Source organism: Cannabis sativa, chromosome 5 (assembly GCF_029168945.1).
Source record: "Cannabis sativa cultivar Pink pepper isolate KNU-18-1 chromosome 5, ASM2916894v1, whole genome shotgun sequence".
Taxonomy (NCBI): domain Eukaryota; kingdom Viridiplantae; phylum Streptophyta; class Magnoliopsida; order Rosales; family Cannabaceae; genus Cannabis; species Cannabis sativa.
In genome coordinates this window covers 24384409-24401894 of record NC_083605.1, presented here as the reverse complement: position 1 = coordinate 24401894, position 17486 = coordinate 24384409, and the positions used below count along the sequence as shown (strand labels likewise).

Below are 17486 nucleotides of genomic sequence, written 5' to 3'. Positions count from 1 at the left end.
AGTTTAATATTATTAAAAAAATAATATATTATTTTTTTTTTATATTATTAGTAATTATAATACATGAATTTTTTTTTAATAAATTAATATATATATGTATAACGGTCGGTTTCGATTTTTTCAGTCGATTTATTACTAAAAAGAAAACCGACCGTTCAATGGCGGTTTAAACCGTTAGCGGTTTTTTCGGTTTTCAGTTTCGTCGGTTTTGTTTCTAACGGTGTTCGGTAGGTTGGTTTGAACGGTTTTTTTAGTTTTCCGGATTATAAATATTTTGTACTTATGCCACTAAAGAAAATCATTAAGTTTATGTCGCTTATAATATTAAAATTTGAAGTACATGTGCTGTTATTTACCTTAGTATTTGCGTAGAAAGAAAAAAAAACTTATTGAAAGAAGAACAATTATGAAAAAGTACTTTCATCATTAATAAGAAACTTTTAGATTTTCTATAATGAATGAAACAAGTAATGAGAAAAGGAACACTTTATTAGAGGATTATTTATTTATTTTTTAAAGAAATATTTGCGTCATGACAATTTAAAATTTTACCTTCATAATTGGTTATATCCAATGATATATTTTTAGTGCCAAATTACTCAAGTTACTAAAACTATAATTCAGTCACTTTGAATAGTTTACTTCCACTAAATGGTTATTAGAATAAAAAATGTGTCATGACCGAAATTTAAATTTTGACAAATATGTAATATCCATAATATAACTTAAGTGTGGTTAAAGGTCATACTTTAATCATTATTGGAAAATAATATTTCCAAATAATCATTTATTTTAACTTATAAAATCACATTAAATACATAATTAAAATAATGAAACAACTCTAATAAATATATTTTAATTATTAATAATAAAATAATTTTATTTCTCATTATATAGAGAATAGTAATAATTTAATAAATCCACAATTATGTAATCGCATAATAGTTAGATTTTGTTTACACGAAAATTTGACGTGATAACATGGGCATTGTTATTCGTATTTCTGGAAGAGAGACATGTGTACTTCCACGACTCAAATACAACTAACAAAGGCACAGTTTGCAGGCCCAATCAAGATAATAGACCAAATTCACTAATTTAGGCCATTAGGGGTTCTAAAAAGACATCTCGTTTGAAAGAAGTGTCCAGTGAAGAGAGCATCTGGATACCTTCAAGCGATGCTTCTAGAAAGATAATTAATAGGCCTCCAAATGTCAATGTTGATTTACTGCTCATTTTGTACCGAATCCCACCACATTAGGACTTTGTTTCCAAAGTTAAATCTAGAAATCAATCATTCCATGAAATACAGTGATTTTCAAGCAGTCATTAATGATAGCCCTGGTGTCCAGGTTCAAAGGCCTACCATTTGGGGAAGGAAAAACTGTAACGTCCCCGCTTCAAGCCTCCATTGGGCCCTTACACCCACGGAATGAATGGCTCTTATACACGAGTGCGTCACTCTGGCTGCTTCATGGAATCACGACTGACCCTACAAACCAACACGAGTGTTTCCAGCGTGCTTTGTCCTCACTCGCACGCTTCATGGAAAAACTTCTCAGGAGGTCACCCATCCTAAAATTTCTCTAGGCCAAGCACGCTTAACTGTTGAGTTCTTTCGTGATGGGCTACCGAAAAACAAGATGCACCTTGTTGATACAGGTAGTACCAATCAATCCATTTAAGCCCTCTTCAACTGTGTAGTCCCATCCTACACAGTCTTAGAATCATCCCACTTGACCTTCCCCAGACAGTGTGGGATTGCACAGCTTACCCAGTGTTTCCCCTTACAGATCACGGGACTACTGACTGTCACAATCACCTCCCCTTACGGGGTCCGACGTCCTCGTCGATCACACTTCCGGCTGGGTCAAGGCTCTGATACTATTTGTAACGTCCTCGCTTCAAGCCTCCATTGGGCCCTTACACCCACAGAATGAATGGCTCTTATACACGAGTACGTCACTCTGGCTTCTTCATGGAATAACGACTGACCCTACAAACTAACACGAGTGTTTCCAGCGTGCTTTGTCCTCACTCGCACGCTTCTTGGGAAAACTTCCCAGGAGGTCACCCATCCTAAAATTGCTCCAGGCCAAGCACGCTTAACTGTGGAGTTCTTTGATGATGGGCTACCGAAAAACAAGACGCACCTTGTTGATATAGGTAGTACCAATCAATCCATTTAAGCCCTCTTCAACTGTGTAGTCCCATACCTACACAGTCTCAGAATCATCCCACTTGACCTTGTTGGGTTTTATGCCCTAAATAAAACTCATTTCAATATAATCAGATTTACTTATTAATATAGATCAGAAATAACATTTAATGTTGCATGGTTCACATGATTTATTTCATGATTATATGTACATAATGTATAAATTCATCTGAAACCCTTTTCACATACTTGATCCTGTTTATTGTGCCGTCAACACATTGGAAAGTAAACATGACTATGTGAATAAAGTTTCCTAGATTTATCAGACATAGGGTTTTACTGATATGATAATCTACAATAGAGTTTACTTGCATTTGGAGAAGTGCTATGTTCTTTCCAGAATATTGGTTAAAGTAAAGCACAGGTTGGATGCATGGAGTATGCATCGGAAGGGACCGATATTGAACTTTGACTTAGATTTAATTAAACTTACCGTAAAATCTATTCAAGTCAATATCGCCTAGTTGATCCTAGATCAAATGATCTTAATCCTGTTATGATTAGGCTCAATCTTGAAAGGCTATTCGTGTTCCTTGAATTGTTAGTTAAGCCTACTTTTAGGTCAGGGTGATACGTACTTTTTGGGAACACGGTAGTGCAATTGAGTGGGAGCGCTAGCATAAACATGGAATCTATAGCTTCTATCTGGCGAATAGTAAGCAAAGGATGATCTCCTTCGAGCTTGACCAAACGAAAATAAATGGTGGAGATCTCATTTCACATAAGCTGAAATATCATTTATACGGTGTCAAGTGTTTTAAGGATAAAATACATAGTAGGGTGTTACGGTAATTTAATCCCTTTACTGTGTAGATCATTCATATAGAGGATCATTGATCACATTAGGATTATAACAATGGATAACTAATGATGTGTCTATATGGTGGAACATATAGAGCATTCTATATACTGAGAGTGCAGTTCTAAGTTCTATGCGTGGATTCAACGAAGAATTAATAAGTTAGTGAATTTTAGTGCTAAATTCTTGATCTACTTATTGGAAGCTCGGTTATATAGACCCATGGTCCCCCCACTAGTTGAGATAATATTGCTTGTAAGACTCATGTAATTGGTTTTGATTAATCAATTATAATTCTCAAATTAGACTGTGTCTATTTGTGAATTTTTCACTAAGTAAGGGCGAAATTGTAAAGAAAGAGTTTATAGGGGCATATTTGTTAATTATGATACTTTGTATGGTTCAATTAATAAATATGATAAATGACAATATTATTTAATAATTATTTATAGTTATTAAATAGTTAGAATTGGCATTTAAATGGTTGAATTAGAAAATTGGCGTTTTTGAGAAAATCAGATGCAGAAAAGGTAAAACTGCAAAATTGCAAAAAGTGAGGCCCAAATCCACTAGTATAGGGCCAGCCACTTTTGTAGGAAATTTAAACTGATATTTTCATTATTTTAATGCCAAATAATTTAAACCTAACCCTAGTGGAATGCTATAAATAGATAGTGAAGGCTTCAGGAAAATTACACTTAAATTTTCTATTTTTCCTTCAGAGAAAAACCTGAGCCTTTCTCTCTCCCTATCTTTAGCTGCCACTTCTTCTTTCTCTTCCCTCTTGAATTTCGAAATTCTTAGTGTATGAGTAGTGCCCACACACAGCAAGTGATACCTCAATCATAGTGAGGAAGATCGTGAAGAAAGACTTTCAGCAAGAAGGAGGTTTCAGCATCAAAGATTCAGAGAAAGAGATCCAGGTTCAGATATTGATAATGCTCTGCTACAGAAAGGAATCAAGGGCTAGATATCTGAACGGAAGGAGTCATTATATTCCACTGCACCCAATGTAAGGTTTCCTAAACTTTATATGTGTTTATTTCATCGTTTTAGAAAGTTCTTATTTAGGATGTTAATAAACATACTTGTGAGTAGATCTAAGATCCTGGTAAAATAATTCCAACAACTGGCCTCAGAGCCATGGTAATTGATTTACTTGCAAGAAATTTGGACTTTAAAACGATTGTTTGTATGTTCTTTGGATGGTATCATGTTGTATTGAGTGTTATTTGATGATTGATTGATGATTGTGAAATTTTCTTCAAAAATAATTGCGATTTTATCTCTGGAATTATTTTTATTGGATAGTATGGAAAAAATTAAGCAAGTTAGCATTTTATAGAACTTAATTTGGATTTTATTTGAATTAGTTATGATTTTTTCAAGATTTGACAAAATCGGGGCTGTGCTGATATTTTCCTGCGATCGCAAATCTGTCCGTACAGTTTCGAAATTTTTTGTTTTTCTTCAATTTTTCATGCTTTTTCATGGAATTAACTTCCAATTTTTTGTATAGTTTTCTATTTATACTATTACTATTCCTAATTCAATTCTAATTATCATTTTGAATTAATTTAATTTTTTTTTTTAATTTAATTCAAGATATTAGTGTAATTTGAATTGGAATAGAATTAGTATTTATCTTTTTGCTTAAAAAACTATCTTATTTTTAAATTTGATTATATCTTATTTTTTTTTTTATATTTAAGGTCAGATTTTATAAGATATTTATAAAATCTTTTAAGATATTTTTTAAAATATCTTATCTTTTAAGATATTTTTAATTATATCTTATCTTTTAAGATTTTCTTTAAATCTTGTTAGATATTTTGACCTTATTTAAATTTAAAATAAGATATTTATAATCATGTAATTTTAAATAGATGTAAGATATTTTGCCAACTTTTAAATTTTGTTATTTTATTTATTTAAATTAAATTTAAAATCTGAAAAGATATTTCATTTATCTTTTCTAATTTTTATTTTTAAAATAACATTTAATTTTTAAAAGTAGTTAGCAAATTTTTGAAATGATATTTAGGTTGGTTGAAACCTAATTTTTCAAAATTGTAGGTTTAATTTTAAATTTAATTTTTTTTTTAATTTTCGAATTTTTTCAAATTCTTTTAAAATTTTCGAAATTTTTTTTTATTTAATTAATTATTTTCGAAATTAAATATTTAATTTAAAATTAAATAAATCCTACCTCCAACTATCCAACTAACCTTGTTGCAGGAGTATGTGTTTTAGCTTATGTGTAAGTTTTCAAAACCTATTATTACTTGATTGCAAATAGCCATGGTTACTTTTTGCCAGATCTAATGATCTGATGGCTCCCTTGGTCAAGTTAATAATTTGTAACAGGTATATTTACAATCTTCTTTCATCTGTGTATGACCTAGCAACATGATAGGACCCATCCAAAGTGTGCCTGTGTGAGCCTATGCGTTTAATTTGATTATAGATACATATAGGTTGTTGTTGCTAAAATAAATTATCATAGTTCTTGATAGAATTTATTTAGGCCCATTTAGTTTTTGGGCCTATTCAATTAATAACAGTTGTTCTTATTAAGGTTAAATTCATCTCTTTTGGGCCTTGTGTGAGAGTTTGGAGCCATAGAAGTGGGTACGACATACTGAACCCAGCACCCCCTCACATGAACTACCCCAATTGTGAAGGCCCATTTGCCTGATTTGAACAACTGTACTAGGTTAATTACACTAGTTTAACCTAATAAAATTGATTAGCAACATAATTAATTTCATTTATTTTGAAATTAATTTAAGAAAATTATAGTTTAAAGAATTCTTTATTCTAAGCTAAACTATATGTATTTTCTTGTATTTAATTAAATATAGAATTATAACCATCTAGATTCTTTCTGGAACTTAATTTAAATTTTTCATTAAATATTCTTATTTAAGTTGATATTTAGTTATCTACAACTAACCAACTTAAATCTGAATATCTTTTGAATATCAAATTTCAAAATTAAGTTGAGGAATTTTAGGCATTGGTTATTAAGATTCTTTAGATATTTTTTAAGTTAATATCTTTTCGAATATTAACTTAAAATGGAATATTTTCAAATTAAGTGGTTACAACTTAATTTTTGATATTTAATTAAATTTAAATTTGAAAAAAAAATATTTAAGTTCTAGATTTTTTCTAATACAACTTAAATTAGATATTTTTTTTTTTTTCAAATTTTGTGGAAAAGATACTTAGTCAAATAAGATATTTTCTAGATAGTTATTTCTAGACTACTTATTATTTCTAATATTAAAATAGGAAAATATTATAAATTGTGAAATTAATTATTTATATAATTAATTTTGGTACAATTTATTTTAAGTATATTTTTCCTAGTATTAAACTAGAGATTAATAATTAAGTCTTCTCTACACTTAATTATTTATTTCTTGAATTTAATACATTTAATTAATTTGAAAAATTAAATATCTAAGTTGATTTTCATCATGATACTTAAATATTTCTTTTTTATGACATTTAATTAAATAGAAAATTATTTTTAGTTGAAATTTATTTTTTCAACTAAATTTAAATAATTTTCAAAATATATTTTTTCTTTATTTTATTAATCAATTTTCGAAATTGCATTTCTTAAATGCTAGAATTTTGAATTTTATCTTGAAAATAGATTAAGTTGTAAATTAATTATTTATTTTAATTAATTCTTGGATCAACTTAAATCAATGATTTTTTCATTTATTGATTAATTTAAAATAAATTGAATTAAAGTATATTATTAGAAATTGAATTAATTAGTGAAAGGAAAATCTAGATAGGTGATATTTTTGCTTGAAGTATTTTTCTAGTGTATTTAATTAAATAGAAAATTAATATTTAAGTTGATTTACATCATCATACTTAAATATTTGAAATTTTTCTTATATATTTAATTAAATAGGAAAATTATATTGTTTTGTTGTAAATTAATTTTATTAATTAATTTTGGGCCAACATTAAATTAGAATAATTTTTCCAGGATTTATTTTTTATTTTATTATGCATTTTTCGAAAATTGTATTCTTATATACTTTAATTTTTCGAAATGCAATATATATTTATAGAAAATTAAATTTGAGTTGTAAATTAATTTAAATTAATTTTGTAACAACTTAAATTGAATATTTTTCTAAATATTTATTGGAAATTATTACTAAGATGGAAGAAATATATGTTATTTTCATATCCATCTAAGTAAAATTTATAAATATTAAATTAAAATTTATATTTAGAATTTTACATTCTAAATTGGAAATTTTAAATAAATATATATTTAAAATAAATAGATTTAATAAAGAGAATCAAAGAAAATACAACTCACTTTAAATAATGAGCTTGATTATTATTAAGATATTCGATCTCCATTGTTGGTCTTACAAAAGTTAAATGTTTTCAATATAACCTCGAGACGCTAGACTTCGTCCCCCTATGGATGGTTATTCGTTGAACGCATTTAACACCGTAAGATTTCATTTGATAAGTGTTTTGTAAGTTTTCGTCTCTATTAGACTCTCCCCTACGGTGACTACTTAGAGATAAACTTATGAAACATGAAACAATGGTGGAAGCTCATAAAATGAGAATAACCTTGACTCTCGCCTACCGGGACAACGTTGGATTCTTATTTTGATCGAATAAAAGGTTGCTAGAATGGTTTCTATTTTAGATGAGCTGACAACTCTATTCAATGAATGATACTTTGACTCTCGCCTACCGGGACACTGTATCAGTTTGTTGAAAACCTTGGAAATTATTTAGGATTGTATGTTTTAGTATTTTCACTGGTCATTCCTACTTGCTATATGTTTAATAATTTCTGAATTGTGTATGAATTTATATTGAACCATGTTATTTTCTGTTATTAAGTTGTAGTTTAATTTCGAATCTTCATTGTTGGTCTAACATGTTTGTTTTTCTAATGAGATAAATCCCTAATGGATTTTCACCATTAGACATACATAATAGTGTAAGATCTCGAAAGATAAATATTGTATATGCAACATCTAAATTTGTTCATCAATTGATGACACCTTAGACTAGTATTTTTACAATATGAAACAAGAAGATTACATAAATAAGATTACTTTGTCTTTCGCTAATCGAAGCATCGTTGGATTCTTATTTATAAACGAAATTATCCTAATTCCTCTTAGCTTATTCATTTCGAATTAGCTTTAAAAACATATCATTGGATGAATGGTCTATAAATCATTTCATGTCATTATATTTTCTCTTAAGAAATTAAATGACGCATATGATTATAATCCCAAAATTCTATTCCCAATTGATATAAATCCTCAATCTTAGAAATCTTCTACTTGTATGGGCAAATCTGACTTAGAGTTTGTATTAGTAGTGCTGGTCCAAGATAGAATTACTCATTATTTTTGGTATAAATTTAAGTCTTTGACTTTAATTTTAGATTCCAAATAGAAATTTTCTTATATTTCTAATTCCAGAATACAATACAGTTACACTTTCTCAAGTGTTTAATATCCATCTTCTATTAATGGATTAAAACTGTATGGAATATGAGTTAGGTATTCTGTGACCAGGATCCACTTGCAATATTCTAAGAACTCTTTGATGTAACTAAACCTATGTCATCAAAAGACACTACCACCTTTTTTTTTTAATCTATGGCATTTGTATCTTGTTCATAGTGGATTTGACAAGATCAATCTCTGCAAAGAGTTAATATGCCTATATCCACTGAAAGTAGTTCATCTCATTCGCAGATGGATGTACATTCAGGGGTGGATATGAGTTTTTCGTTGTATTCTTAAAACGATAACTCTAGATTATACCTTTTAGCAAAGAAATTTGAAATATTTGAAAAATTTCATTAATTTCTAGCAATGGTTAAAACCATTAAGGTAAGTGGTTAAAGATCTTGCGAACTGATAGGGGTGGAGAAATAGTTAGTAGATATGCAGTTCAAAGATCATTAAATTGATTTTTGAATTATATCCAAACTTACCTCCCCAGAAATTTCGAGTTGCATGTTAATGATTAGTTACTAGTCGTTGCCTAATTCCTTCTATGGTAATACAATTTCAGAATGATGTAATGGTTGCATACTTAATGTAAAACATTACTAGATTCATGGATGACCTAATCAAAAATCTTAAGAAAAGCTAGAACTGTTAACCATGGTTTGTTAGCTATTCTAAGTGATTAGGGGTGGACCATCCCATTGTCAATAGATAAGAAAGTGTTTGTTCAAACAAATACTACTTTTCTAAGAAAATGACTAAGTCTGAAAAACAAGTAGCAAATAAAGGAGATATTTAATTCTTGATTCCAAAAGTGTTCTATCATCTTATATAACATATGATGATCCCACTGCCTCTGTTGTCTTGTCACAACCGAAGAGATCAATACCATTTAGTTTTCTTAGACATAATTCACGGTGCCTTGTCGTAGTGGGAGAGTTTCTAGGAACTCACCTTCTTATGACTTGGGAGACACTAGTGATTAAAATTCATTGTGAGTTTAAACAAGTAATGGATTGTCAAGATAAGAAACTAAGAAGAAAGCCAATAGAACTATGGTTTAATCCATTCACATGGAATAACCTAAAGTTTTCTATTACAAGGACATAAAAGGAAATTTTAGTTAATAAGTCTATTCTATGGACTTAACAAACTTCCTGTTCCTAGTATTATAGGTTTGAGTTTATCTAAACCTATGGCTTGTGGTATACATAGTAATTACTTACTCTAATGCAAGCAACTCACTTTAGTAAGATCGAAGCATTTTCTTTCTAATGGCAATCTATAGAAGCTTCATAACTTCTTAGGTATAGATTTTATTTATCTAAGGAAAAGTCTTAACTATTCCAGAAAAGATAAAGCCATGAAAGAATTTCTTATATCAATAGTGAGAGGTCTTAGATATGCTTTTGTATGCCTTAGACCAGACACCTACTGTTGAGTGGGAGTAATGAGTAGGTATCAGATTAATCCAGGAGAAGAACATTGGAAGACAATCAAGTAAATCCTAAGATTAAGAAGAGGAACTATATGTTAGTCTATAAGGGTATGTTTAAAACTCTTAGACTACACCATATCAGATTTCAAAATTTGCCTTTGTGCTAGTAAATTTTTCTGATAAGATGGTGGTTACTCTGGGGGTGGAATAGTGATTTTGGAGAAGTGTAAAAACCTATCTGAAGTCTCTAGGTCTACCAGAGAGGGACTGAATGTTAAAGCTGCAGGAAAGGTACTTATTCAGTCTAAGGAAAGTTCTATACATCTTTGGCACCATTCCAAATTGCCTTAAACTACTAGTGTTAATTTCATGATTAACCAAAAGTAGTTGCCAAAGGTATAGAATCCAAAAGATCCCAAGAGAGTAGACATATAGAGAGGAATTTCACATTATCAATGATTTTGTGATTAAAGGAAGAGTAATGGTGGAGAAAAGGTTGTGGTTAATTCAACCTTTCAGATCCTATTACGAGGAGTTTACTACTACTACACTTGATTTGTATATCAAGGTGTTGAGATTATTTGAAACGCACTTTTTGTTTTATATTAGTGCAAGTGGGAGTTTGTTGGGTTTTATGCCCTAAATAAAACTCATTTCAATATAATCAGATTTACTTATTAATATAGATCAGAAATAACATTTAATGTTGCATGGTTCACATGATTTATTTCATGATTATATGTACATAATGTATAAATTCATCTGAAACCCTTTTCACATACTTGATCTTGTTTATTGTGCCGTCAACACATTGGAAAGTAAACATGACTATGTGAATAAAGTTTCCTAGATTTATCAGACATAGGGTTTTACTGATATGATAATCTACAATAGAGTTTACTTGCATTTGGAGAAGTGCTATGTTCTTTCCAGAATATTGGTTAAAGTAAAGCTCAGGTTGGATGCATGGAGTATGCATCGGAAGGGACCGATATTGAACTTTGACTTAGATTTAATTAAACTTACCGTAAAATCTATTCAAGTCAATATCGCCTAGTTGATCCTAGATCAAATGATCTTAATCCTGTTATGATTAGGCTCAATCTTGAAAGGCTATTCGTGTTCCTTGAATTGTTAGTTAAGCCTACTTTTAGGTCAGGGTGATACGTACTTTTTGGGAACACGGTAGTGCAATTGAGTGGGAGCGCTAGCATAAACATGGAATCTATAGCTTCTATCTGGCGAATAGTAAGCAAAGGATGATCTCCTTCGAGCTTGACCAAACGAAAATAAATGGTGGAGATCTCATTTCACATAAGCTGAAATATCATTTATACGGGGTCAAGTGTTTTAAGGATAAAATACATAGTAGGGTGTTACGGTAATTTAATCCCTTTACTGTGTAGATCATTCATATAGAGGATCATTGATCACATTAGGATTATAACAATGGATAACTAATGATGTGTCTATATGGTGGAACATATAGAGCATTCTATATACTGAGAGTGCAATTCTAAGTTCTATGCGTGGATTCAACGAAGAATTAATAAGTTAGTGAATTTTAGTGCTAAATTCTTGATCTACTTATTGGAAGCTCGGTTATATAGACCCATGGTCCCCCCACTAGTTGAGATAATATTGCTTGTAAGACTCATGTAATTGGTTTTGATTAATCAATTATAATTCTCAAATTAGACTGTGTCTATTTGTGAATTTTTCACTAAGTAAGGGCGAAATTGTAAAGAAAGAGTTTATAGGGGCATATTTGTTAATTATTATACTTTGTATGGTTCAATTAATAAATATGATAAATGACAATATTATTTAATAATTATTTATAGTTATTAAATAGTTAGAATTGGCATTTAAATGGTTGAATTAGAAAATTGGCGTTTTTGAGAAAATCAGATGCAGAAAAGGTAAAACTGCGAAATTGCAAAAAGTGAGGCCCAAATCCACTAGTATAGGGCCAGCCACTTTTGTAGGAAATTTAAACTGATATTTTCATTATTTTAATGCCAAATAATTCAAACCTAACCCTAGTGGAATGCTATAAATAGATAGTGAAGGCTTTAGGAAAATTACACTTAAATTTTCTATTTTTCCTTCAGAGAAAAACCTGAGCCTTTCTCTCTCCCTATCTTTAGCTGCCACTTCTTCTTTCTCTTCCCTCTTGAATTTCGAAATTCTTAGTGTATGAGTAGTGCCCACACACAGCAAGTGATACCTCAATCATAGTGAGGAAGATCGTGAAGAAAGACTTTAAGCAAGAAGGAGGTTTCAGCATCAAAGATTCAGAGAAAGAGATCCAGGTTCAGATATTGATAATGCTCTGCTACAGAAAGGAATCAAGGGCTAGATATCTGAACGGAAGGAGTCATTATATTCCGCTGCACCCAATGTAAGGTTTCCTAAACTTTATATGTGTTTATTTCATCGTTTTAGAAAGTTCTTATTTAGGATGTTAATAAACATACTTGTGAGTAGATCTAAGATCCTGGTAAAATAATTCCAACAGACCTTCCCCAGGTAGTGTGGGATTTCACAACTTACCCAGTGTTTTCCCTTACGGATCACGAGAGTACTGACTGTCACAAAAACTACCCTAGTGATTCTATTAACCAGAGTGAAGGAATAGAGGAGATTTTCCCAAAAGACAGTATGTCAACAACGGATCTCTAGGAACGTTTGAATGCAAAAAGAGATAAAACTAAAGGTGAGAAAGCTAATCCTCACGGAGGTGATCTCAAAAATAGTATTAATGATAGAATCATTACTAGAAAATTGGGTTTTAGTGACACTCCACACGTGTCACTGAAATCTTTTAGTGACACTTCAATGCGTGTCACTAATAAGGCTGACTAGAAAGGCAGTTTTTAGTGACACTCCACACGTGTCACTGAAACCTATTGCGCTCGTTTTTTGCGCGTCACTATAGGGATATAGTGTCAGGTTTTGCCAGACTAAAAAGGTAACAGCCACACACAAGGAGTGTCACTATATCCTATTTTTCTTATTTTTTTTTCTTTTTTATTAATATTTTTAGAGTTATAGTGACACACTAAAAGTGCCACTATATTAAATATTTATTTAAAAAAATAAAATAATTAATTAAATTAATTCAAATATATATTATAAATAATAATTTATATTAATTATATACAAATACAATTAAATATAACAATAATAATTTTAATTGACTAAATGTAAAATTTATAAATTAGACCATTATAATAATTCACATCAACAAAATTAATAAATATTACATATTAGTTCATTATACTAATAAATCCATAACTATAAAATTATATAATAACTATTAGTCTATTAAAACAAAAAACAACTAACATCGGTAAGTTTGAATAACTGATAACATCTCACTTGCGCTATTAAAACAAAAAACAACTAATGTCGGTAAGTTTGAATAACCGATAACATCTGACTTGCCCAATGCTCTTTCACTTCATCAATTTCTTCTTCTGTATACTTTGCATCACTTAACTACAAAATTTAAAGATAAATAATATATTAATTAAGGTTATCATCATATGCATTCTTAAAAATAATAATAATAATGTATGACCACTACTACAAAAAGGTGTGAAATAAACACTTGGCAACACCACTACTATATTAAATATAACTATGTGTCTAAATATAAATGTTGCATAATTTCATGCAATGCAAGTATAAGTTTATCTTCTATTTTATATAATGATTCTTTTTTAAATTACATCATCAAGAATCTTCGTTTTTTATGTTATAAAATATATTCTACAAATTTTGCTTTCTATATTTTTCTACTTTCATTTCTTCCTTTAATAATACTATCTGTTTCTAAGAAAATAGAGGGAACCTGGGACAAGGAGCACCTAAACAATCATTTTTTACCTTATGAGAAACAATAAATTGTATATTTATATAAAAGAAGAAAAATTAGCAATCTAAATTAAAGTTAATGGTGCCAATCATAAATTAGCATCTTTCCTTCGCAAGTGAGGGCTCCCAATACATTTGGGAGGAGGTCACTCATGGATACATGACCTTTGCCTCTTTCAAAAAATAAAAAATCACAAATTAACAACAATAAAAGATTCAAACAGCCACACTATATTTCACTCTCTCCCAATGGACTTGAAAAACATTATTGTTTCTTTCTATCTATAAGGCCCAAAAGTAAGGAAATTATTGTGTGCTTTAACTTACAAATATTTTGTTAATCTCCGACAAGGAGTTGTGAGTAATGTTACTGTAAGGAATTAAAATTAAATAACATGTAGGGGAAGGCATACATTTCCTTGCTTAAATTTGAAAAGTCTCTACTGACAGTTCCAACCAATTCCTAACAGAGGGCACAAATCCTTTAATTATCAACTCAAAGCCATTATGATGGCATTTAAAAATACTTTCTTAGCCATAAAAATGAAAATGCAATACCTAAATATAATAATTAGAGGATACCATGTTCACAGCCAATAAGTAAATACATAAATTATGCCTTAGTCAATCAAAAATATAAAAAGAAGATTAAAAGTGAATACGCTTCAATAGTGAGTACTAACCAACTGCAGTTAGTAGATAATACACAAGAAACCTAATTCTAATAAATGAAGGTTCCCTGTATAACATTACCAAAAGAATAAACTAAAACAGAATCATTCTAAGTAAACTCTTTCTCAATACATTGTTTTGTTATTAATTTCATCCACAAAACATCTCTCATACAATTTCAGTAACTCCATTGTTAGTTGTTCATCTTTCTCTTTTAACCATAACCATACTGTATTTTGACCAAAACCAAAGACTTGCACAGTAAATAGTGGGAAAAAAACAACAACAACTAGGCAACTACCACATGATATATGAAATCATTCTCTATCTCTATAAGAATTCCAAGCAAATTCTAAGCACATTTTCAGTAGCTTACTCAAATAGGTCTCATTAAACAAGAAACACAGTTAAATTGAAAAGGTTCATTTCAATACTTCCATCATCAAACTCAATTAACAGGATTCAATAGAATGAATAACGATAACCATAAATATTATACACATTTGTGTAAATTTGATTCAGGAATCAGTAAGAAATTACCTAACATTTTATAATCTATCTCGCACTGTGTTATACTTGATTAATAAAACAGATTCGGATCGTCAGGCTACTAGACGTGGTGGTGTGTCGCTGGCCTGCTGCTACTGCCAGTGGAAAGGGTCGAAGCATATAGATAACTACAAAACAAAAAGAACCTACAAAATCAAAATTCAATAAAGAGACAACTGAACACTAAGTTTGAAAATCTACATAGCATATATAAAGTAAGATAGAATCATTATAGTCAATCTTTTGGTCTGCAACATCATAGAAGCAACCATGAGCAAACCAAAATTTGATGCTCTGTTCAGACGAGAGAGAGAGAGAGAGAGAGAGAGAGAGAGAGAGAGAGAGAGAGAGAGAGAGAGAGAGAGAGAGAGAGAGAGAGAGAGAGAGAGAGAGAGAGAGAGAGAGAGAGAGAGTTTTAGATGACGGAGAGAGAGAACTACGTACCGAGAAAAATAATTTGAAATGGAAAAAAAGCAACCCAAAAGTTTTTATCATATATTAATCTGAAATGGAAAAAAAAAAATAAACGAAAATGAAATAAAAACTTCTTACCTGAGATGCGTCCGTTTGTTGCGCCTAAAGAGGAGCACCGGTCTCCGCTTGAGAGGGAAGACCTTGCGCCGGCCTCAGATGGGGAAAATTTTTGGGTCTGGTTGTGGTATCGCGCGAGAGATGAAGCAATGGGGTGTGGGGACGTTTGTGGGAGAAGAGATGAATTACTAGGGCTGACATATATTGTATTTTATTTTTTTTTAAATAAAATGGTATGGTGACGTGCCACGCGTGTGACCAAAGAGGTTTGAGAAATGCTAAAGGGCACCACTAGTGCCTAACACCCTCCTACGTGTCAATATCGCTATTGGTGCAATTAAGTATCGGGTCCCATATAGTTTAATATAATAATTTTTATGGAGTATCGCTAACCAATTACAAGGCGACACATCTAGAAGGTGCTAGGCACCACTGGTGCCCAATAGCAATGCTCAAGAGGTTTCCCCACGCTTTTTGCGCGTCACCAAAGAGGTTTCTCACGTGGCTTTAGTGACGCGCAAAAAGCGTGGGGAAACCTCTTTGGTCACACGCGTGGCACGTCACCATAGGCCTTTTTTTTTTTTTTTTAATTTTTATAAAATTATATATTTTGGGTTTTATTTTTAGTGACACTCAATATTTTTAGTGACACACATTCCGCGTAATAAATACCGAACATTTAGAGTCTAATGCTGTGTGTCACTAAAAACCACTCTTAATTTTTTAGTGACACACACTTTTATGAGTGTCACTATATAGTGTCACTAAAGGCCTAATTTGTAGTAGTGAATATCTAGACGCGAGTTCCCAGATGAGCATACCAGACAGCTGGAAGATCAAATAGCCGCATTGACTAAGCTCACGGAACATCTAGCCCAAAAACAAAGTGGGATCATATCTGATTCAGAAGAGGAGGATCTAGAAGCGTGTGTAAAAAATAATAGAATCATCCCTGCCTGGAACTTTTAGAATGCCACAAATGGAATTATATGAAAGCAAAACGGACTTAGGGCCCATTTGTCTAAATATATTAGACTAATGCAAGTTGTGAAGGTAGGTGACAATGAGAAATGTCTATTTTTTGTTAACTTTAACAAAGTTCGTTGAAGATTGGTGGAAAACGCTACCACCCAAATCCATTCAAAGTTGGAAAGACTTGCAATCCATGTTTAAGAAACAATTCGTAGCGACAAAAGACTACGATATGGAGGTTAGTTCTCTGACTAACATCAATTAATAGGGAGGAGAAACTCAAGAATTATATTTAGAGGATGATGGAAGCAGTGACTAGAACAAAATTTAATGATGATATGAAGTTATTGGCTCTAACATCCAGAATATCCATTAGATCCTTACTGTGGGGTGAGTTGCAAAGGAAGAGGTCCTACACCTTGTCCAATTTCTTATCTAGGGCCTAGGGTATCATAAATTTGGAGGAAGCATACATCTAAGCTTTTTAGATTCCCTTAAGCACCGTCAACAATCGTAGGTAGTTCAAATCACACTCCACAATCTTTAGCTCCAACTATAACTCCTCCTGGAAGCTAGTTGAAGACTCCTACAGATTATGTGTAATATCTCGATAAGCCTAATGGTAGATAATTAGGGCTTATATTTATCTTATGAGTTAATCAGGTAATAAGTGGGATTATGATCCTATTAATTTATTTCAGCATAAAATTTAAATTTTTCTATAAGTGAGTAAATAAGCGTAATTTGTAAATTACAGAGATTGATATAACATGTGTGAATGTAATATGAGTTATATGTAGAATAAAAGTATTTTTAGGTTTTGCGACCCTGAAGACTCGATAAGTGGATATATAAGCGTAATTTGTTAATTACGGAGATTTATTTAAAAGACGT

At 30.8% G+C, this 17486-nt stretch overlaps 1 long non-coding RNA gene across 1 annotated transcript; it reads right to left on the bottom strand.

The window, feature by feature from the left end:
* Positions 1-13167: 13167 nt before the first annotated feature.
* Positions 13168-15483, bottom strand: LOC133037853 (uncharacterized). The gene is made up of 2 exons (XR_009687836.1): positions 15081-15483; positions 13168-13490 (listed from the first exon to the last, which is right to left on the bottom strand). It is a non-coding gene; the product is annotated as an uncharacterized LOC133037853 (long non-coding RNA).
* Positions 15484-17486: the final 2003 nt, after the last annotated feature.